This window comes from Pongo pygmaeus, chromosome 12 (assembly GCF_028885625.2).
Source record: "Pongo pygmaeus isolate AG05252 chromosome 12, NHGRI_mPonPyg2-v2.0_pri, whole genome shotgun sequence".
Lineage (NCBI taxonomy): Eukaryota > Metazoa > Chordata > Mammalia > Primates > Hominidae > Pongo > Pongo pygmaeus.
The window spans coordinates 129093528-129115245 of NC_072385.2; the positions used below are offsets into that span (position 1 = coordinate 129093528).

The 21718-nt window shown below is 40.9% G+C and overlaps 1 non-coding gene across 1 annotated transcript; it reads right to left on the reverse strand.

Moving 5' to 3' along the window:
• Nucleotides 1-15930: 15930 nt before the first annotated feature.
• Nucleotides 15931-16037, reverse strand: LOC129030902 (U6 spliceosomal RNA). Its single transcript, XR_008500801.1, has one exon. It is a non-coding gene; the product is annotated as a U6 spliceosomal RNA (small nuclear RNA).
• Nucleotides 16038-21718: the final 5681 nt, after the last annotated feature.

Consider the following 21718-nt stretch of genomic DNA (forward strand, 5'->3'; position numbering starts at 1 on the left):
CTGAATGACAAGGATCAAGATACCTTAGTATTGCTTCATTCCATTCATTTCTTTCCTCATTCAAAAAACAATGAATCAAAGTACAGAGAAATTAGAGTTTATAAGTATTTTCTAGTAATCTCATTTTAATTTTCATAACATTTTTGTGCAGAACTAGAGCATATGTTGTTTCTGTGTCTTAAGATGAGAGAAATATGGCCCAGAGGACATAAAGCGTTTGTATAAGGTAATAGGGCCACGTGGGGACTGACTGTCAGAACTTGTCTGAAATCGTTTGGCTCTGTGTCCCCACCCAAATCTCATCTCTGACTGCAATACCCACCTGTCAAGGGAGGGACCTGGCAGGAGATGATTGGATCATGGGGGTGGTGACCCCCATACTGTTCTCATGAAAGTGAGTGAGTTCTCATGAGGTCTGGTGGTTTTATAAGTGGTAGTTTCTTCTGCTCTCTTCTGTCTCTTTCCTGCCACCATGTGAAGAAAGTACTTGCTTACAGCTTGCCTTCCGCCATGACTGTAAGCTTCCTGAGGCCTTCCCAGCCATGCAGAACTGTAAGTCAATTAAACCTCTTTCCTTTATAAATTACCTAGTCTTGGGTGTTTCCTCACAGCAGTGTGAAAATGAACTAATACACAATCCTCAGACTCTGCACCCAGCTTCCTTTCTGCTGCATCCTCTTGGTTCCTCTCAAATGCCCTCATGCAAATTTCCCAAACACCCTTCATTTGTCCACATTTGCATGATTCTGAGTCTTTGGCTAACATAATGCATATTCTGTAGTCCAGTTGTAAATTATATTACTCTCTGAAGAATCCAGTAAGTTTCTTTGTCTCTTTCCACTGATTTTTAGTTGCCTGATCATAGCATAGCACACTCATATGGTTATACGGGATCCTAGCACCTTTTGCTGATTTCAAATGATTTGTTTTGCGGATAGTGGGATTGTGTGATTGCGAAAGGCCCTCTTGAGATTCTACTTTTAACTTTATTTTGATTTCTAGAGAGAAAGTAGAATTTGAGGAGAACTTTCATCATTCTGATCCTTCCCTTTTATTCTTTTGAAATGAATGTTATTTGAATCTCAAAGCATTGAGGGGATCCTAGTGACCAAGGAAACAGGACTGGAATGGTGGTCAAGCCTTGAGTTATCCGCTGGCTTGTCCAGTGTTTGGCTGTGTAACCTGGGAAAACATTATCCATCTGTTTATTCTCCTGTAAAATGTGGGTTTGTGGGTGAGAAAGTGCATGGAGTGGGGGTTGATCAAACAGTATTTTTCTAGGCATCCTTTGTCATCAACAGCCTATGTGTCTCTGCTTTCTTTCCCACCTCCTCAGCCATCAGGTGGCATCTCATGACCGTCTGCAAGTTTCCACACTTCCTTTTTCTGGGGCCTGCACAACCACTCGGGTTTGAGTCTTATCCTCTGCAAACCTGCTACCTTTCCACAGTGATGTAGAAATCACTTCTGGAAAATATCGGCTGCAGGATCCAAATGCTGGAACTTACCCTCTCTAGCTATCCACTCTCTATCCACTCTCTAGCTATCAGGCTGGGACTGGGTTTTTATCAGATACACTGTTTCCCTTTATTTAGCAGGTATTATTTACCGTAATTCAAAACAGGATATGATATGAAATTTTAGGCACTATGGTACTGCGGCTGAATAGCTTAAAGGTAAAGCAATGCTCCCCAAGTGAGGAGAAAAGCTTTGGGAACTTGTTAAAATGCGGTTTCAGTTGCATAGCACTAGGGTAGGGGATGCACTCCACAACTTCTAGCAACTTCCCAGGAGATACTGATGCTGGGAATAGAAAGGGTGGAAAATACTTGTTGGGATTCTGAATTCCAATTGTTATTCTATCACTTAATAATTCTGACCTTAAGCAAGTTACTTAGCCTTTCTGCCCCTCTGTGTCTTTTTACCTAAAGTGTTAACAGTCATAGTACCAGCTCCCAGGCAGTATAGAAGGAAGAATCCATAGCGTTTTACAGTTTGGACCCCACTGAGCCCTGACAGGTGTATTATTTTGGTAAGCAGATCAATGTCTGAACCCAAAGGGTGCCTTTCCTTTCCACTTGCACAGGGCTTCAGTCTGGAGCCATCTGCGATACTTTCTCTATCAGGTTTCCTGAAATTTCATATGTTTTAAATATTGATATTTGTTCCTTAAAAGTTAAGATATATTAGGCAAAAACAGACCCAAACGCACCTGCATAGGAAATTGAGATCCGTTTAGAATATACATACTCATGTAACTTCAGAAATCCTTGATAAACCCAAAAGATGGGAATGAATTTACTTTGTGCCCATGTCCCAAACTTCCTGGGTGTGGGAAGGCAGTGTCGATGCATTAGTGTAAATTGACACAGTGGAGAAATCAGGTTTGTTTGCATTTTAAATAAAGAGAGTGATACAGCTAGCTTCCAACCCTGATTGGTTCTGCTAGCAGAACTCTAGGGTAGCTGAACTGGGAACTATCGTTGTCTCCAGGGGTACTGTTCACATTTTCCCTTCATTTTAAGTATGATAAGAGCTGCATGAAATATTTTGTTGTTACTGTTCTTGAGGTTCTAAGATGCTAATGCAATTGTGTGTACCTAAAAATGAAAGCTTATCTTCACCTTAAAATTGCTTAGAATGCTATGAGCTGTCTGAGAGAATTTTTGTCACCGATTAGACTTTTGAGATCCCACCCATGAGACTAGAGCCCTCTGTAGCCAGAAGAGACATTTTTAGTGACTTCTGAGCCTGTATAAATCTACATTTCAGTGCCTTGCATATAAATTAAGCTTTCATATTATGGGTTTTAAATTAAATTCATTACCCCTGCTCTCAGTTCTACTGACATTTGGAAATAGGTGTGCAAGGCTCCTGAAGTCTATCATCATTTTATTGGTAGAATTTGTGGTATGAGGCAGATAAGGGAAGATGCCAAATAATTGAGGTACATTTTTCTCAGCTGCTAATAAGACCAAATGTTTAGTGACAGATTACTACGATGATAGATACAGTTTTCAATTAATTATCTCAAAGGAATCAGTATCTCCATTTTACAGATGGGGAAACTGAATTACAGGGTGGTTAAACACTTGCTCTAAGGCACATAACTGGCACGGTACACAGCTAGCATGAGAAGCAAGGTGGAACTGATTTCATGCTCTTGGCCCCTACACAAGAGTTCTCAAATGGAAGTGTGCATCAGAATCACCTGGGGAGCTGGTCAGAGGTTGCTAGGGTTTCTCCTAGAGTTTCTGATTAGATAGGTCTGATTTGAGGTTTAAAATATTGCATTTGTTTCACGAATTCCCAGGTGATGTCCCTGTGTCATGAAGAAGCATACCACAAGGAACCACTACTTTACCCTGTAGTGTCTTTATTTTTATTCTGGTAAAACACGTGTGATGATTAATTTTAAGTGTCAACTTGATTGGATTGAAGGATGCAAAGTATTGTTTCTGGGTGTTTCTGGGTGTTGCCAGAAGAGATTAACATTTGAGTCAGTGGACTGGGAGAGACTCACCCACAATGTAGGTGGGCACCATCCAATCGGCTGCCAGCGCAGCTAGAAAAAGCAGGCAGAAGAAGGTGGAAGAAGCTGACTTGCTTTGTCTTCTGGCTTTCATCTTTCTCCCATGCGGGATGCTTCCTGCCCTTGAACATCAGACTCTGAGTTCTTGGCCTTTGGACTCTTGGACTTAACACCAGTGGTTTTCCAGGGACTCTCCTGCCCTCAGCCACAGACTGGAGGCTGTACTGTTGGCTTCTCAACTTTTGAGGTTTTGGGACTCAGACTGAGACACTACTGGCTTCCTTGCTCCTCAGCTTGTAGACAGCCTATCTTGGGACTTTACCTTGTGACCATGTTAGTCAAATCTCCTAAATATACTCCCCTTCATAAATACATATATCCTATTAGTTCTGTCCCTCTAGAGGACCCTGACAAATACAATATGCTTAACATAAAATTTACCATTTTAACCATTTTTAGGTGAAGAGTTTAATTAAGTAAAGTACATTTACCATCCCACTCCAGAACATTTTCATCTTCCCATACTGAAACTTTGAGTGCATTAAACACATGTCCCCATTCCCCTCAGCACCCCCAGCACCCTCAGAGCCAACATTCTCCTTTCTGCCTCTGTATGCTTGATGACTCTCGATACCTCATGTAAGTAGAATATTATACTAATTTTCCTTTTGCGACTGACTCATTTTACTTAGGATAGTGTCCTCAAGGTTCATCCGTGTTGTAACATATAATTTCCTGTCTTTTTTTAAGGCTGATATCCATGATATGAATATGCCAGATATTTTTAATCTCTATATTTCCTTTTCAGAGACAGCCCCTGAGATTGAAGGCATTATCTCCAGGATTAGAATACCCCTTGCTCCCACAGAGACTGAGGACTTGGTGGCTGTGTGCATTGTAAATGCCCCTTCATGGGTCCTTTCTGCACAAACAAGTTCTCCTTGTTACTCCAGCTGCTCTGACCACAATCTCCATGGTTGTTCTCACTGTTCCCGATTTCCTAAAGCAAGGAATTGAAACTGACGGAAAGAAAAGCCTTTATTCTTGATTGGATGTGATGGGACAATGATTGTAAAAATTGTGTTTGAAAAGATAAATTTCTATATAACTATCAGCTCTTGTGATGCCTCAAATAGTATTTTGAAGTCTTAATAAATGCTTTTTATTTGGATAGAGGGTGTAAGGATTTTGCAAGATATTTTCCCTGTTTTTTCCATTTCTACTAATGATATTTGTTAATGTTAAAATACACAAAACTTATTTTGAAAGAGCTTTCCTGACAGTTTTGTCTTGTATTCTGACCAAAGGGTATCTATGATTGAATTATCACATTGAGTAGCAGGATTGATGTTGTGACACTAATCTGTAGTGGAAACAGAGGATAGATTTTCCTTTATAACAGAGGCTTTCGCTTGTCAAATGTGATGCAATCAGATTTGACCTATCTATCAAGTTTTTGTTTCTACATGAAGAAATGTAGAAAGGTAAATATCTTTCTCTGAGTAAGAAGTTTTAAAGCTCATTTTAAAGATTTCATAAATGCAGAACCATTTCTTAATGTATGCACAAGGATCTCTCTGAAGATAACTTTAATGTGCTTGAGTAGATTTCTATCATGCAATTTGACTTTGATTAAATCAGGTTTCACGTGTGTGAAAATCATTTGCAAATTAAAAGTCTTTCAAAAGGCCACAGTTTAACATTTTGAGATGTGACATCATAATTGAGAACTTAATACATAGCAGGTGAAAGTGTTCATTGACTGAAATGCACAGTTTTAAGATATTTGATATTTATTCAGTCTCATCATTTTTTTTTATGCTTAGTTTATTTTTTTATTTTATTTTTTGAGACAGAGTCTCACTTTGTCACCCAGGTTGGAGTGCAGTGACATGATCTCAGCTCACTGCAATCTCCACTTGTGGAAGTTAGTGTGGCGATTCCTCAGGGATCTAGAACTAGAAATTCCATTTGACCCAGCCATCCCATTACTGGGTATATACCCAAAGGACTATAAATCATGCTGCTATAAAGACACATGCACACGTATGTTTATTGCAGCATTATTCACAATAGCAAAGACTTGGAACCAACCCAAATGTCCAACAATGATAGACTGGATTCAGAAAATGTGGCACATATACACCATGGAATACTATGCAGCCATAAAAAATGATGAGTTCATGTCCTTTGTAGGGACATGGATGAAATTGGAAATCATCATTCTCAGTAAACTATCGCAAGAACAAAAAACCAAACACCGCATATTCTCACTCATAGGTGGGAATTGAACAATGAGAACACATGGACACAGGAATGGGAACATCACACTTTGGGGACTGTTGTGGGGTGGGGGGAGGGGGGAGGGATAGCATTGGGAGATATACCTAATGCTAGATGACGAGTTGGTGGGTGCAGCGCACTAGCATGGCACATGTATACATATGTAACTTACTTGCACGTTGCGCACATGTACCATAGAGTCTAAAGTATAATAATAATAATAATAATAAAGGAAAAAAATAATAATAATAAAAAGTCTCATCATTTTTATATCAAGATAATTTTTAATTAATTATTAATTACTTTTTTTCGAGATAGATTCTTGTTCTGTCATCCAGGCTGGAGGGCAGTGGCTTGATCTAAGCTCACTGCAACCTCCGCCTCCCGGATTCAAGCAATTCTCCTGCCTCAGCCTCCCTAGTAGCTGGGATTACAGGTGCCCATCAGCACGTCCAACAAATTTTTGTATTTTTAGTAGAGATGAGGTTTCACCATGTTGGCCAGGATGGTCTCGAACTCCTGACCTTGTGATCCGCCCACATCGGCCTCCCAAAGTGCTGGGATTACAGGTGTGAGCCACCACGCCTGGCTAAGTTGGAGCATTTATGTTATGTTTTCATTGAATAATTTTTATTTGAACAATCTAGTTGCTCTTAACCATTGTCATCACACAGAAATACTTGAGAGCTTAGTTCTGTTGGTGACACTAGTTGACATCAACTCTACACTCTTCATCTGAGAGTTTTCAGGTGCTAATGTTCAACAGGTAGGAATTCCTGAATTAGTCAATGAAATGAAATTAGACACTCAAATGTTCACATCTTGTCCATTCCATCATTCAGGGTTTTAGATGAGTTCACTCAGGATAAACTACGTCAATCTGAGATGGAGCATAAAGATATAAAATGGGAAACTTGTTGTAAAAGATGTCATCTATACAATTTCATTCTGGACCTTCTTATCAGGATCTGAATTATTTTGTTCTGTAATTAATTTTTAAATAAATATTTGCTTCTTTCAGTTTTAGATAAGAATTACTTACTCTTGGAAGGAACAGTCCTTGAATATTGAATAAGTGCAACTCAGCAATGCAAGCAGCTGCGTTCTCCAAAGTAAATCTCAGGGATGTTGGAGTGTGTGGCCTTGCAAACATACACACAGTCTTGTGGCCTGAGGCACCATCAATTTTGCTACAAGTGATAATAACCACTGTATAATAGATAAAGCTCACAATTCAGTAGAACCAGAAAATGGACTTTTGGAATATGCTCCCATTTGAATGGATTTTAGGAATATGCTTCCCTTTAAAGTTGTGGCTCTTGTCAGCAAAGCATAAATTTTGAAAGCATGAATTCAAACTGAATGGCTTCCAAAAAGAGCACATTTATCTTCTATTATATGGAAACATGTAGAAAGTAGAATTTGAACACCAAGCTTTGAGGCAGAAGACCCAGGGATTTTGATACAGTTTGGATATGTGCCCCTGCCCAAATCTCATGTTCTATTGTAATCCCCAGTTTTGGTGGAAGGGGGAGTGTCTGGTGGGAGATGATTAGATTATAGGAACAATTTGTCATACATGGTTCAGCACTGTCATCTTTGTACTGTCTTTGCAATAGCAAGTTCTTGTTAACATCTGGTCTTTTGAAAGTGTGTAGCATCTCCTCCCTTGTTTACTTGCTCCTGCTTTCACCAAGTGATGAGCCTGCTTCCTCTTTGCCTTCTGTTATGATTGTAAATATTCTGAGGCCTCCCCAGAAGGTGTTGTAGATGTTGCTATGCTTCCTGTACAGCCTGCAGAACCATTAACCTATGAAACCTCTTTTCTTTATAAATTACCCAGTCTCAAGTATTCTTTATAGCAATGCAAGAACTGCTTAATACAGAAAATTCGTACCAAGGAGTGGATCATTGTTGTAAAGATACCTGAAAATGTGAAAACAGCATTGGAATTGGTAACAGGCAGAGGTTGGAGGAGTCTGGGAGGCTCAGAAGAAGACAGGAAGTTGAGGGAAAGTTTGGAACTACCTAGAGATTGGTTAAATGGTTGTGACCAAAATGCTGATAGTGATATAGACAGTAAGGGTTAAGCTGATGAGGTCTCAGATGGAAATGAGCAACTTACTGGGAACTGGAGCAAAGATCATTTTGTTATGCCTTAGCAAAGAACATGGCTGCATTACACCCCTGCTCTAGGAATCTGTGAAACTTTTAACTCAAAAGTGATGATTTAGGGTATCTAGTGGAAGAAATTTAAAAGCAGAAAAATGCACAAGAAGTGACCTAGCCGCTCTTAGCAAGTTATATTGAGATATGAGAGCAAAGAAATGACTTTAAACTGGAACTTGTATTTAAAAGGGAAGCAGAGAGTACAAGTTTGAAAACTTTGTAGCCTGGAAAGCCCATTTTAAGGGGAGGAATTCAAGCAGCCTGTAGAAATTTGCATAAATAAAAAGGAGCCAAGTGCTAATAGCAAAGGCAATGAAGACAAGGCCTGAGAGGTATTCAGAATCCTTTATGTCAGCCTCTTCCATCACAGGCCCAGAGGCTTATGAGGACTGAATAGTTTCATGGGTCAGGCCCAGGGCCCAGTGCCCTGTGCTGCCTCAGGACACTTTTCCCTGTATCCAGTTGTTTCAGCTCCAGCTGTGGCTCAAAGGGGCCCAGGTATAGCCCACGCTGCTTGTATGAATCCATTTTCATGCTGCTGATAAAGACATACCTGAGACTGGGTAATTTATAAAGAAAAAGAGGTTTAATGGACTCATAGTTTTATGTGGCTGGGGAGGCCCCACATTCATGACAGAAGGTGAAAGGCACATCTCACACTGTGGCTGAAAGAGAAAGAATGAGAACCAAGTGGAAGGGGAAATCCCTTATCTAATCATCAGATTTCATGAGACTTATTCACTACCACGAGAACAGTATGGGGGAACCGTCCCCATGATTCAATTATCTCCCACTGGGTTCCTTCTACAACACATGGGAGTTATGGCAGCTAAAATTCAAGATGAGATTTGGGTGCGGACACAGTCAAACCATATCACTGCTGCTTTGGAGAGCACAAGCCTTAAGCCTTGGCTTCCACATAATGTTAAACCTGCAGGTGCACAGAATGCAAGAGTTAAGGCTTGTGAGACTCTGTCTTGATTTCAGAGGATTTACGGAAAAGCCTGGATGTCCTGGCAAAAGCCCCCTGCAGAGGTGAAGCCCTCACAGAGAACCTCTACTATAGCAGCACATAAGGAAAATGTGGGGTTCGGGCTCCCATGGAGAGTCTCCACTGGGGCACTTCCTAGTAAAACTGTGAGAAGAGGGCCACTATCCACCAGACCCCAGAATGGTAGATCCACCAACAGCTTGCACCCTGCACTTAGAAAAGTCACAGGCACTCTCAGTGTCAGCCTGTGAGAGCAGCTTTGTGGGCTGAACCCTGCAAAACCACAGGGGTGGAATTACTCAAGTCCTTGGGAGCTTGCCCCTTGCACCAGTGTACCCTGGATTTGGGACATGGAGTCATAGGAGATTATTTTGGAGCTTCAGGATATAATGTCTGCCCTGCTGGGTTTCGAACTTGCATGGACCCTGTAGCCCCCTTTTTTTTTGGCTTTCTCCCTGTTGAAATGGGGATACTTACCCAATGCATATATACCCACTGTATCTTGGAAGCAACTAACATATTTCTTATTTTATGGGCTCATAGGCAGAAGGGACTAGCCTTGTCTTATATGAGACTCTGGGCTTTGGGCTTTTAAGTTAATGCTGGAATGAGTTAAGACTTTGAGAATTATTGGGAAGGCATGGTTGTAGTTTGAAATGTGAGAAGAACATGAGATTTGGAAGCGGCCTAGGGCAGAATGACATAATTGGGATTAGTGTCCCCACCCAAATCTCATATTGAAATGTAATCACCAAAATTGGAGATGAGGCCCCGTGAGAGGTAATTGTGTCATGGGGGCAGTTTCTCATGAATGGTTTAGTACCATCCCCCTTGGCACTGTACTCACCGTAGTGAGTGAATTCTTTTCAGATTGGGATGTTGCACCTCCCCCTGATTCTCTTGCTCCTGCTTTTGCCATGTGATGTGCCTGTTCCTGCTTTGCCTTCTGCCATGATTGTAAGTTTCCTGAAGCCTCCCCAGATGCTGAGCAGATGTCTTTATGCTTCCTGTACAATCTGCAGAACTATGAGCCAATAAAACCTCTTTTCTTTAAAAATTACCCAGTTTCAGGGTTTCTTTATGGCAATGCCAGAATGGCCTAATACAGGCTTTTTTTTTTTTTTTTTTCGTTTTTCCTATAAAAGACTAGCATCTGTCTAAGAGTAGAGGAAAATATGGTTCTGTGGTGCCATCTTGTCTTCTTAAACACAACATGAGGGCCTCCTCCTGGATTCAACCAGAATCTCCTCCTAGCATTGAGCACACAGTGAGGAACAAAACAGACCCCAGGCAGGCAAATCTGCCAGATGAGAAAGACATTATACAAATCTACATCAAATAAATAACATATGAGTGCAAATAGTGACAAGGGCCATGAAAAACAAACATAACTTTAGACCATATTGTTGAGTAGTTTGATGTTGAGAGCACTCTGAAGACATCAAAGGGCCCCTTAAGGAGTTGTTATTAAACTCTACAAATAAGTTTGATCTTAGACTGCCAGAAAACTATCATTTTCTATGTTATTATTGCTTTTATAAATCTCTTAATATATGTTTTAAGCCCTGACTTAGCCATTCTTCTAGAAAATACCATTCAGTGCTTTCGGATCCCATCTTCATTTCTGGCTTTTGGGGTTGGAGTCCCTTTTAGTCATTGGACAGCCGTTCTCACAGATCATCAAAAATCTGTTCAGATTTATTCAGAATGGCATCTGAGAAAGCATCAAAGCAAAAGAGCCTTGTCCTCCTTCAAATGAAGAGAACTCTTCATCTACCAGAGATGTGTTTGTTGCAGCATGTGTAGGGTCACAGAACCTCAATTCTGATGGCTTCCTTGCTTACTAGCTTGATTGGTTGACTGATTGCAGAGACAGAGGTGCTTAGAGTCTTCTCAGGAAACCAAAGAAGGTGGCAGCTGATGCTGATGGATTCTAGGCTCAGTTTACGAAACTTCTCCCACCCCAAAGTGAAGACATACTGAGGGTGAAAAGGACAAAATAGTTTAAGGAAAGGATATGGATAGATATTTGAGTTAAGGACCTGTGATGGTTAATAATGAGTGTCAACTTGATTGGATTGAAGGATGCAGAGTATTTTTCCTGGGTGTGTCTGTGACGGTGTTGCCAAAGGAGATTAACCTTTGAGTCAGTGGGCCAGAAGGCAGACCCACCTTCAATCTGAGTGGACACCATCTAATCAGCTGCCAGTGCAGCCAAAATAAAATCAGGCAGAAGAACATGGAATGATTAGACTGGTTTAGTTTTCTGGCCTACATCTTTCTCCCATGCTGGATGCTTTCTTCCCTCGAACATCAGACACCAAGTTCTGCAGTTTTGGGACTCAGACTGGCTCCCTTGTTCCTCAGCTTGCAGGCAGCCTATTGTGGGACCTCACCTTGGGTTCATGTGAGTCAATACTCCTTAATAAACTCCCCTTTATGTATAGAACTATCCTATTAGTTCTGGCCTTCTAGAGAACACTGACTAACACGGGACCCAACCCATAGCAATTGCTGTATTTTACTTCATGAGCTAAAAACACTGGTAGTGCATTGGAATCATCTTATGATTGAAAAACCTACAGTACCTGTGGTCCATCCAAGAGCAATTAAATCAATGTCTATACACGGTTACAGGTATCCTTCATACAGAGAGATGAGATCACAATTTGAAATTAATATCATAAACGCATTCTTACAATGGAGGACACTGACTCACAAAGAAATTCAGATCTTCATAAGAAACTTGAAAGTAGGTAGATAGGCTGGGCAACCCATTTGCCGACTCAAGAATGGAGATGTGATAATAATTTAAGGGATTCCACTGGAATGCACAGGGAGCCCAGAAGAAATGAACTGGAGACAAGAACAGTACCCTAACTTGATGTATGGTTGGACCCTGAAATAAGGTAGCAGTGGAGACAAAGCAGAAAAGGGTTTGAAGAGAGCTCTTATTTCACATTTGTAAATGCTCATTAATATAAACACGGGAAGAGAGGAATATGAAGGAGAAAGGTTTAGGCTGATTACATGTTTCTTTTGGGGGAATTGGGTGGGCAATAGTGTCATTCTCTAAGATGGGTGCTTGTTCATCTTATTCAGTAAGCGAAATAAAAGAATTGGGAAATGGAAATGGGTTCACTTTGGATACAGTGTATGTGGGATACAGCAAATCTGGAAGTTAGGAGAAATTTGAAATGGAGAGATTGTGTTATTTTGCAAAAAGCTGGTAGTTAAAGTTCCAGGAGTTGATAGGATCACTTAAGATTTACCTAAATATTGGAGAACAAAGAAGCTACAGTTACAAAGTAAGGGCATACCAAGATTTAAGTGATGGACAGAGGTAGATTACTGAAGTAGAATTGTACATGGCTGGGATTTTGAGCACTATATTAGTCAGGGTTCTCTAGAGGGACAGAATTAATAGGCGGTACATACATATATATGTATATATATATTATATATATATACATATATATAATATATATGTATAGGGGAGTTTGTTAAGTATTAACTCACATAATCACAAGGTCCCACAATAGTCCATCTGCAAACTGAGGAACAAGGAAAGCCAGTCAGAGTCCTAAAACTGAAGAACTTGGAGTCCAATATTCGAGGGCAGGAAGCATCCAGCATGGGAGAAAGATGCATGCTGGGAGGCTAAGCCAGTCTGGTTTTTTCACATTTTTCTGCCTGCTTTATATTCTATCTGTGGTGCCAGCTGATTAGAAGGTGTCCACCCAGATTAAGGGTGGGTCTGCCTTTCCCAGACTACTGACTCAAATGTTAATCTCCTTTGGCAACACCCTTGCAGACACACCCAGGATCAATACTTTGGATACTTCAATCCAACCAAGTTGACACTCAGTATTAACCATCACAAGCACCAAGAACATCTTGTGATTTAAACACCTGTACTAGTAATAATTCAATCTTTTAAGAAAAGGGAAGAGAAGGGCTTTGATTTTAAAATGACTATACAACCAATTCAAAATTTCATTGAGTATTGACTCTATTTTCTTCACAATCACATTTCTGGATGATCAAAGAGAGAATTCCAAATGTGGTTTCTCCTTTGTACTCCATGAGTAATTGGATCTCTCCTGTGATTAAAACTCTCCATGGCATATGTGTTTCTCTGAGCCTTAGCATAAAGAACATAAGCTGATTTATAAAGCCTCCTTACCACTACAATCCAGAAACAACTGTTAGTAACACTGGAGTGAAAGCCAGATTCCAGGCTTTCTCAAAACCGGATCACTCCCTAGTGTGGCTAAAAATCCCCCAGGAGCCCAGGAGCCCAGGAGGGGACAGCATACTGAGCTGAGAATAAGAAGTGTGGGGGCACCCAGATGAAGGTTATTTTTATAGTGTTTTATTGAAAAATGAGGGCCCAGACAGGATTTTGCTGACAGTTTTCCTAGATCAATTAGTTGTTATATAAGATACTCCTCTTCCTAAGAACAATTATTGAAAATGAATTTTCATCAATTAAAACCCCTATACTTTTCACTCATTTATTCAATAAATATTTTTTGCATTTTTGCAATGTACCTACATCTGAACTAGACTTAATAAATGTGTAAGATACATACCTGTCATCTAAGGCCTACTCGAATATATGCATGTTTCAACTTTTATTTATGCACATTTTATTTTGTTCCTTACAAAGTATTCAGTACTAAAAATTAGAACATAAGTGTTTCTTACTTTCGAATTACCACGTATTTGTGGCATTTTGTTCACTCATTCTTTGTTCTGAGTTTGCTCACACAAGTAAATTTTGTGAACTAATTTATTTAGTGGTCAAATCCTAAAATTCATCAAAAGCAGATTAATTACAAATCATCTTCCTCATTGCTTTTCTTATTCCATTATATGTTGCTGGTTATATCATTTATTCTTAGAATGGTATTTAAAGTTTTTATTTCTAAAAATACAAATAATAAATGCTCTTTTTGAAGCCTTTATTTTTCAAATAATTATAAAACTAAGCATTGAAAATACCTCTTATAATCTTTAAACGCAATGATTTTTATTAACTGCTGATTCATACTCCTTCCATGTTTTTCCTACTTTTATTCATATAATTTATGCTATTTTTGTTCCAAAGTGATTATAACATATACATAAATCTACCTCCTTCCTTTTAAAACTATCATGTGCAACATCCATGTGATTAATTTTCTACCTAAGCTCAACGGCTACATAATGTTTTGCATTATCACGTGTTATCTGCTTTCTAGAGAATTGTGAGAGAATAAATTTCTGTTGTTTTCAAACACCATGTTTGTATTAATTCTTACAATAGTCACAGAAAACCAATGCAGGAACTATAAGCTTTCCCTTAGGATATTGAAGTATAGATCAATCAGGTTTTCAGAAAAAAAAACAACAAAACCTACTTCTTCCACTTTCTTATATGTTGTGATTAAAAACAATTGTTTGCCAGTCAACCAGGAATCTGTATTCAATATAGAAATAAAGTTTCTGTCCCCATATATTTGGGCTGAAGTGGAGACTAGTGTGATTGACAAGATACCAGACCCTTCATGGATTTCAGGTCACAGCCCATAACTCTAAAATAATCACTGAATATTTATTCACTATGGCACTGCATGGGTGGGTGGGTGGAATTCATGTATAATAAAAGGGTCTGCCCTCCAGAATTGAGAATCTAATTAGGAGAGGGAAAAAAGTTAGAAAAGCTATGTGTGTGCTACTGGATCATAAGCTCCTCCAGGGCAGGGCTTTGAATGTCTTTTATCCTTAGTATGCAGAAAAGTGTCCGATAAGCAGATATCATTTACAAGGTCACTTTGTCAGTTACATGGTCTAATATGGTTAGGATTTATGCCCCTACTCAATTCTCATCTTGAATTGTAATATCCATAATCCGCATGTGTCAAGGGGGGAGACTAGGTGGAGGTAATTGAATCATCAAGGTGGTTTCCCCATGCTATTCTTGTGATAGCGAGTGAGTTCTCACAAGATCTGATGGTTTTTATAATGGGCGCTTCCCTCTTCACTCGGCGCTTCTCCTTCCTGCTGCCTTGTGAAGAAGGTGAAGAAGGTGCTCGCTTTCCCTTGGCCTTTCGCCATGATTGTAAGTTTCCTGAGGCCTCGTCAGCCATGCAGAACTGTGAGTCAATTAAACCTCTTCCCTTTATAAATTGCCCAGTCTTGGGCAGTTTCTTATAGCGGTATGAAATGGACTAATACACAGGTTGAGTTACACAATGTGGGTAATGTAGAAAATGCACAATGAGGGAGGAAAAAGATAGGTTCCAGGGACAGAGGGGTCCCAGAGGCAGCAGGTCTCACTCAAAGTCTATGAAGAAGAATGAGACCTCCTGGACAGAGTCTGTAGGGGCAGCACCTTGCACTTCTTTTCTCTGAGCCACTTTCAGCTCTTGGCACTGAGATGCTTATATGTTGAATGAGAGAGTACCAGGAGAAACAGATACCTTGGAAACAGTAACACAAGAAATGAAGAGTTGGGAAGATTTTCTCTGTTCACTGCGAGACTGTTCCTATTGGGCTTGCAATTCACTCCTAATCCTGTTGTGGAGTGAACTGTACTCCTCAAAAGAAGATACGTTCAAGTCCTAGCCCCAGTACCTGTGAATTGGCCTTATTTTGAAACAGCATCTTTGCAGATATAATCAAGATAAGATGAGCTTGTAATGAAGTAGGGTGGGCCCTAAGTTCAATATGACTGGTGTCCTTATTAGAAAAGGAGAAGAGACACAGGAAGAATGTCACGTGATGACAGAGGCAGACTGGAGAGATGCATCTTCAAGCCAAGGACAGCAAGAAGCTGGAAACCATCAGAAGTGAGGAGAGAAGTGAGCTGTGATCTACCTCTACAGGCTTCAGAGAGCACATGGCCCTACCAACACCCTGATCTCAGACTTCCTGCCTCCAGAACTGTGGGGATACATTTGCATTCTTCTAAAATCTGGAATGCCTCATGAATTTGCATGTCATCCATGTGCAGGGGCCATGCTAATCTTCTTTGTGTCATTCCAATTTTAGCATTCGTGCTGTGGAAACAAGCACCATTTGCATTGTTTAAAGCAACTCAGTTTGTGGACTCTGGGTGGGCAGCCACAGGAACCTAATCTAGGTCCCAACTGTGATGCACACTCTTGTTCCTCCCACCTAAACAAACTGCCTCCCCTGCAGATCTCTCGAGCGGTGGTCACGTTCTCCCTACAATTCTCATTACCACTGAGCTTAGAGGGAGGTAGAATGCCTACTAACTAATTATTCCCTCATTTTATTTTCTGGCGATTCTTTCTTTCTCCTCCCTGAAAATCCCCAACTCTGAATCTCATGTTGTCATGTTGCTGTTTTCTTCCAATGACTGGGTTATTGCCCTATATTTTAAGACAATTTTAGCTCACGGCCCATTATCTCAAGTTTTACATGGACTTAATTCCTCCCAATTTTTTTTTTTTTTTTTTTTTTGAGATGGAGTCTCGCTCTGCCACCAGGCTGGAGTGCAGTGGCACGATCTCAGCGCACTGCAACCTCCGCCTCCCAGGTTCAAGCGATTCTCCTGCCTCAGACTCCTGAATAGCTGGGACTACAGGCAAGAGCCACCATGCCCAGCTAATGTTTGTATTTTTAGTAGAGACAGGCTTTCACCATGTTGGCCAGAATGGTCTCGATCTCTTCACCTCATGATCTGCCCACCTCAGCCTCCCAAAGTGCTGGGATTATAGGTGTGAGCCACCGTGCCCAGCCCCCTCACAATTTTTAATATGTTTTTAGATGATCCTTTTAACATCTTGGCCTTCAGATTTCCAGAACTCCTCTTTTTGAAAGAGCTTGCTCTTGACGCTACCTTGGTTACTTGTTCTCATGGACATAGACTCAATAATACCTTCCTATTTTCCCAGCTCTCTCCATTTTATATCATTAGCCTAACAAAGCTTTAGCCTCACTGAGATTTTCTGTATATTGATCTTACAACATGTCACTACCCTTCACCCTCTTGATATTTGTGCTTTTCTCCCTACCCAGCCTACATTTTGCGGTTAATCTATACGAAACTCCTGCGAACACTCTTGACTCCTTTGCTCCTTTCTTCAACATACTTTAATGGCAAAACTACAACTCTGGTTGAATCCAAACTTTTGCTGACCAGATATTTCTATATTTTTGTAGCTGAATATGTTGGGGAAAAACAAGCAACTGCAGTGACCTGTTCCGAGGTGAGCTTCATGCCCATGAGCCTTCCTGCTGCAGGGCAGTGATGCGTACACACACCACTACACATTGCTGGGTCAGTCAATTTCCCACTGCCCTAGACTATGATTTCTCACTGTCTCCTTTCTCCGCAAAACCTTTAGCACTTCTCTCCACTTCTTATGCTCAGCCTGCTGTCTTCCTTACTGAAAAAACCGAAGCAGTAGAAGGGAAATTCTTCAGGCTCCTATCACATCAACTTACGAACATCTCTATCAACATATTCTGGCTTCCTGTGTGTTACCACAGTTGAATGTCTACGCTGTTATCTAAAACCAGACTCTGCAATTGTACACCAAATCCCATCCACTCCTGCTTATTCAAAATCATCACTGTAGCAATTTTTCTGCCTTCTCCTGCATTGTCAGTGTTTCTTTTTAAATAATGGTTTATTCTCAATGGCTTAAAAACATCATGTAATACTTCTTTCTGTCAAAACTTTTTTTTCTTAACCTCACTTTCCCTGCATTCTATTTGTTCTCATTAGCAGCAGAAATCACCAGCATGACCTGTATTTGTAATGTCCAATCCTTCTCTTACTCTGCCTTAACTATTTTTAGATCATTTTTTAAAATTACAGAATAACTTTTCTCTTGAGTAACCAAAGATCACCACATAGCTAACTCCAGTGATCCACCATCAGATCTCATTTTACTGAACCTGTTAGCTGTATTTGAAACCTTTAATCAAACTTCTTCCTCTTCATCATCTTCACTTTCTTTGACCTACTGAAAGAGCAGGACACATAATTTTTCTTCTGACTTATTGACCACATTTTCTCCATAACCTTTGCTGATTCTGACTCTTCTTCCTGTTCTCTTACTGCTGGGGTACTCTGGGGCCCTTGGCCCTCTTCTCTGTGTACACACGTTTGATGTTATCCACTCTCATATACCTTTAAACACTATCTCTATGCTTCTAATTTGAACACTTATATCTGCAGCCCAGACTTCTTTTCTGAGCTTGCCTCAATGTATACAAGTCTGTACCTGGCATCTCACTTGTCTCATAAACATCTTAAACTCAACATGACATAAACTGAACTCATGCTCTTCCCCCCCAAAAAAACACACTCATTTCACTTGTAACCTTCTCTCTCTGTTGAAGATAATGAAATCCTTCTAGTTGGATTAGACTAAAAACAAAACAACAACAACAACAATACAAAATTTAGGATCATTTTTACCTCCTCCCCGTCTTCCCATGTTAACCTCTCAGGATAGATTGCCATCTCTGCTTTTTAAGTGCTACTAAGACAATGGTTCAGCCCACTAGCCAGCTTTGCCCCAGAGAACAACAATCACCTACTAGCTGATCTTCCTGCCTCCACATTTGTCCTCTCTACTTAAGATTCAACATAATAGCCAAAGTGTATTTTGTTTGTTTGTTTGTTTTAAGATACAAATCAGTCTGTGCTTCCTTTCTGTTACTCGTGACTCAAAACCCTTTCTTGGCTCCCTGTTTCACTCAAAGTGAAAGCCAAGATCCTCACAATGGCAGGGCAGTTAAGGAAGCCGCCTCCTTAACCTTTGCAACCTGGACCTGCAGCCTTCTACCTCATTCACCCTGCACAAGCCTCAGTGGCCATTTCTGTTTTTTCCTTTTTTTTTTTTTTTTTTTGAGAAAGAGTCTTGCTCCATCACCCAGGCTGGAGTGCAGTAGTGCAATCTCGGCTCATTGTGTCCTCTGTCTCCCAGGTTAAAGCAATTCTCATGCCTCAGCCTCCCAAGTAGCTGAGATTACAGGCACACGCCACCACACCTGGCTAATTTTTGCATTTTTAGTAGAGATGAGGTTTCACCATGTTGGCCAGGCTGGTCTCAAACTCCTGACCTCATGTGATTCACCCACCTCGGCCTCCCAAAGTGCTGGGATTACAGGCGTGAGCCACGGCACCCAGCCTTCGCCATCTCTTCATTTTGTAAGCACATCTGTCAAATCCAATCTTCGGGCATTTCTACTAGCTGTTCCCTTGGAACACTCTTTTCTTCTCCTTATTGCCCTCAAGATCTTTCTCAAATATGTGTTTTTAGTGAGGGCTAATATGACCCCTTATTTTCATAACAATTTCTGCTTCTCACTTTTCCTGCAATCTCAGCTCCTGTCACTCTGTTGTTTTTCTTTTTAGTAGGGTATGTTGCTTGATACTTCTGTGCACCATGCTTTCTGCTTCTTGTCTGAATCCCCCTACTATAATGTGAGTTTAGTGAGGCAGGGGTTTTCTTTCTTTCTTTCTTTCTTTTTTTTGTAACATACACCAAGCATCCAGAATAGCATCTGCAGCATCATTTTCTCCAGGTATTCATTGAGAGAACAAAATAAACTCATGCTTCGTTGTTTAAACTAGGAGGGCAATTCAAAACTCAGGCACCACGGTCCTTCCAGCTGATTCAAACCAAGAACCTTAGTCATCCTTTTAGAATCACAGGTTAGAATCACTGCGGGACCTTTAAAAATAAATGCTAATATCTGGGCCCCACTCCCAGACCAAGTCCACATGAGATCTCTGGGTGTGGAATCCGGGCAGGATGTTCTGGAGAAATTCCCAAGCGACTTTTAGGAGCCATCAGAAGGAAGAGCTACTGCCATAGTGAGACAGCCTGGCAGACTGGGTTGGAGCCACTGAAGTTTGCGCCTTTTGCAGCTGGGAGGAGCCTGGCCCCTCCTCTTCCTGTGTGGAATTTGGGATTCAAGCGGCGAGGCAGGAAGCACTGTAGTAGGGACTCTGGCTTTGTGGTGAGTCCCTGTTTCCAATAAAACCCTGCTTTACTCACCCTTCAAACCGTCTGCGAGCCTAAACTTTTGTGGCCATGGGACAAGAACCCCGTCTTTAGATGAACTAAGACAAAGTCCTGCAACAATAAGTTCCTAGGTCCTAAAACCTACTCCTGCCTCCTGTTTCCCATTCCTCAGGTGTTTAGGGAAAAGTGGTCACTCACTGAAACTGGGCAAAGGATGACCCCTTGACCCCGAATGGCTGAGACCAGTTCCCTGAAGGTGCCCACAGCAGCTAAGCTTTAGATCTTCAATTAAAACTGATTAAAGTGGATGTTTATTTCTTTTCTACTGCTGGGGTGTTCTGAATATGTTAGTTCCATGTTTAGGTTTGCTGTTTGTAAATTCTCTCATTCCAGTCATCCCTCAACTTGTTCAGCACTGATGAAACAAGATGTTTTTCCTCAGGGAAATGTTTGAGATCTGATTCTGTGTGCTAATAGGTACCCAGACACCCCCTTGGCATATTCCTGAGTTCTGTTCCCATAGTTTACTCTGAATAAATTATGACATGTGGAGATAGGTCAGGAGTTTCAGTGACCTGTTTTTACCGAGACACTCTCTAGGCTTTGTCCCCTTAGATTTGCTGAAACTTCTAGTTTCTTTCACCGTCATCCTGTCTTCCTCTCCTTTCTCCCCATCAACCTCCACTCCTCTGAGAATCACAGGATTCCAAGCAGTGATGATGCATCTTCACCCCAAGCATCTGGTCACCCATGTTTTACCCATGTTTTACCCATATTTAGATGTTTCACCCTGCTGCACAGAGAGTTTGTGGAAGGAACCTCTTCCTGTCTTCAGATTTGGGCTATTGGACTTCAAGGACTTGCCAGTGGTTTGCAGCATGAGTGTGGCTAGAAATAGAGAACAGTGTTACCACTAGTCAGAGGCAAAGTCATGAGAAGGTCCCTGTGTCGTGATTTCCTGTCAAGGGCCAATGTTTGTAGAGGATGCCACAGACTCATCCTAGTTTCACTGTATGAGCAGAACACAGCGGAGTGCCACATTGCTTTGATCCATGTTCTAAGTCTATATTTTTTTTGGTAGTATTTTTGGTAATACTGAATCAGAAAAGCTATTTAATGAGCTCTGTTGTTGTCCCATCGCAAAATGTACCAGTCTTATGACCGAGAGCATTTAACTTGCTATTCTGGAAGAGTCTTTTTTTTTTTTTTTTTTTTTGAGACGAGTCTCGCTCTGTCACCCAGGCTGGAGTACAGTGGCGCAGTCTCGGCTCACTGCAAGCTCCGCCTCCCAGGTTCACGCCATTCTCCTGCCTCAGCCTCTCCGAGTAGCTGGGACTACAGGTGCTCGCCACCCGCCTGGCTAATTTTTTGTATTTTTAGTAGAGACGGGGTTTCACCGTGGTCTCGATCTTCTGACCTCGTGATCCGCCCGCCTCGGCCTCCCAAAGTGCTGGGATTACAAGCGTGAGCCACCGCTCCTGGCCTGGAAGAGTCTTATTACATTTGATTTTCTACTTAAGACTTCTCAAGAGTTTATTCAACATAGGAAACAAATGCCTCCCAAATGATATTTTTATGCAGGGGTCTGTTTAATCTAGGAATAAAAGCATGTGTTGCATTCAGCCACAAATCTATTTTTCCAGAAAAAAACACCATCAGTTCTGACAACTTGAAGGTTAGGTGATGCTTTAAAGAGCTATCCCATTCAGCTAAAGTGGAAGCTTGAACACAATGTTGTGTTTTAGG